The sequence below is a fragment of the Rhinopithecus bieti genome, unplaced genomic scaffold (genome assembly GCF_001698545.2).
Source record: "Rhinopithecus bieti isolate Rb0 unplaced genomic scaffold, ASM169854v2 scaffold_2453, whole genome shotgun sequence".
Lineage (NCBI taxonomy): Eukaryota > Metazoa > Chordata > Mammalia > Primates > Cercopithecidae > Rhinopithecus > Rhinopithecus bieti.
In genome coordinates, this window is record NW_016804447.1 from 342,212 (window position 1) to 345,454 (window position 3,243).

Below are 3,243 nucleotides of genomic sequence, written 5' to 3' on the forward strand. Positions count from 1 at the left end.
TCCACGTGGGGTGATTTCCCTGAGGTTTCATTCCCAACATTAAATTTGTGTTGCTTTTCCGGATGTGTGCCTATCATCCGATGATCCCTGTCTATTCACACACATTTTTTGTACTTATGGTTGCCTACCTGACTTGTATTTCCATTTAATATGACACTTTAGCAGCTAATTCACAACAAGCATTTGCAGATATAGCTCTTTGTGGCCATCCACTTAGATGACTAAAAAGGTGAATATGTAAGTGTGTATGTGTTTACGTATACACCCACACAAATATAGACGGACACACATATAATCTGTATCCCTGATAATTTTTACTCACAATAGTGCTCATACTATCTCCACAATTTTTCAGTGTACAAGTCTTACATTTCTTTTGTTAAAACACATTTTAGTTTCTTAATGACCTCTGATAATGTTATAATTTTCTTAATTTTTCAAGTTGGTCATTGCTAATAAATATAAGAAAACAGAATTTGCAAATAGAGAGTTTTACTTATTGCTTTTAATTTAGATTCATTTTATTTCATTTCTTGCTTAATTGCTCTGGCTTAAACCTCCAGTATAATGTTGAATAAAAGTGACAAGAGAGGGCATCTTCGTTTTGTGTCTAAAGTTCGGGAGAATCTTTCTGTCTCTCACTATTAAGTATGTTGTTAGTTATGGGCATTTTGTAGATGCTGTTTATCTATTTGAGGAAGTTGAGAATTTTTTAAAGAAATTTTCTAATAATACACCTTATTTTGCTAATTGCTAAAACTGTATAATTATTATATTAAATTTAGAAAATGCAGACATGTAGAAAGAAGAGTATTTTTAATCAGCCATAAATAGACTAACAAAATAAAACCATCAGTAACATCCAATTTGGTACATACCCAAAGGAAGATATCAGATTTCATGGTTTATTTACTAGTTTTCATTTTGGACATAATATTGTATTTAACATATTTGTATTTGGAATTTTTCCAATATTATATATTATTTCTCCCCAAATTTGTAGAAATAATGTTATAGACTCACAGGATATAAACATTGTGTGTACATGAGTGCATATGTGTGTGTGCATGTGTGTGTCAAGCTGTTTCTTACCTATCTATTATCTATCTATATATAATTCTCTCTATATGTCTATGTACGTAAATTCATATATAACATTAAAATTGATTTTCAAGAATTCTTGTTAAATCGATGCCCTTCCCAGAAGTGTGTGTTTTCTTTTTTTTTTTTTTGATATCTTGCCAACTTTTCGTATCTTTAAAAAATATTTGTGAACTTAACTAGTAGAGATTATGTAGAATGGTTGTTTTGATTGGACATGTCTTGCTCAAAATACAGTCATGACACTCACAGCGGAAATACATTCTGAGAAATGTGTCATTAGGCAATTTCATTGTTGCATGAACATCATAGAGTCTGCTTTCACAAACCCGGATAGTACAGCCTACTAGTACACCTAGGCTATATGATGTAGCCTATTGCTCCTAGTCTGTACTCCTGTACAGCATGGTACTGTGCTAAATACTGTAGACAATTGCAACATAATGGTGTTTGCATATCTAAACCTAGGAAAGGTAGAATACAAATGCTGTATTATAATTTTATGAGAATGGATGCCATCTATCTTGGACTAAAATATCATTATGTAGTGCATGACTGTATTAGTTTGAGCTTCTTATTTTCCCATTTGTGTAAGTTATTTAATTTTCTTCCTTTGTGAACTGATGTTCATGTCACTCATATTTGTTAGTTTTCCAGTGCTTTCTTTTACATTGCTTGAGTCTTGTATATAGTAAAAGCACTAACTCTTTGTCTAACACACCTATAAGAAGACTGATTCTTGTCAACATAATAGAAACTACACTTCTAATTCAGTGGCATTTCCTTCAAGGTAGTCACAGGGGGACATTACACTTACTTCAATGATGGTCTCACTTATTAAAACACTGTAAGATATTTTTACTCCGAAATAGTCTTTGGAGCTCTCATGCAAACCATAGGATCACTTCAGGCCTTTCTTCAATCACTGGGAGCCTAATGCAGTGTAGACGTCTTGCTCACTCACCTATTCCCTAGACTTGGTTTTGAAATGACTTCTGGCTAGTTCTTTTTTTTTTTTTTTTTTTTTTTTTTTGGAGACAGAGTCTCACTCTGTCCCCCAGGCTGGAGTGCAGTGATGTGATCTCGGCTCACTGCAACCTCTGCCTTCTGGGTTCAAGCGATTCTCCTGCCTCAACTTTCCAAGTAGCTAGGATTATAGGCGCCCGTCACCATGCCCAGCTAACTTTTGTATTTTTCATAGAAGCAGGGTTTCAGCATGTTGGCCAGGATGGTCTCCATCTCTTGACCTCATGATCCGCCTGCCTTGGCCTCCCAAAGTGCTGGGATTACAGGCATGAGCCACCATGCCCAGCCGACTTCTGGCTATTTCTAAACTCAAATTCTTGTTGAAAGATGAAAATTTGCTGCCAGTAATTGTAACAAAAATAAGAGATCTTTGTTCCAAAGTAAATTTGTTAGAAAAAGAAAGAGTTAGAGAGTCTTCTAAGCAAGCTTAGTGTTATTAGGAAAATTGGATCTCCTTCCAACTATGACTGCTTGGAATGCTAAATTATTCATTATATTTTCTGATACATTTAAACACAAATGTATATACAGTTAGAGTAATTTGTGTAAATGCAGATAGTTTGTTGCTTTTTTTTTTTTTTTATCCTTCGTTTTCCATGGTCAGTCTTACACCTTCACATTCATATTAATTCTTTACACTTCTTCAATAAATTTACTCAAATGTAAATAACTTCAAAACATTTAAAATCTATCCCCGAAAACTTCAGTATCTGAAGTTTATGAGGAGACATGACTTCAGGATTTTTTTAAAGAACAGAAGGTATAAAATATTTTTACTAGGTTATTTTATCTATAATTTCTAAATCAAATTAACAGAAATGTATTGGAGATGCAGTATATGTAAGGCTGTATATTTTCCTAACCAAAAATAAGTGATTAAGACTAAAATTCTTGGGCCCAGAATGTACACATCATGAAGTCTTTGTGCATCCTGAGATAGTAACTAGGACCAGTTACCTTATGGCCCTCTCTTTAAAGCCTTTTTTTTTAGCATGTTGCCTCATATTTAAAAAATACAGACAAGCCAAGCTTTTGTGTGTTTCCTCAAAGAGGCTACTGCCCTGCACATCATTAGATATGTTTCCCTTTAAACTTTCTATTTTTCCAAAGACTTCG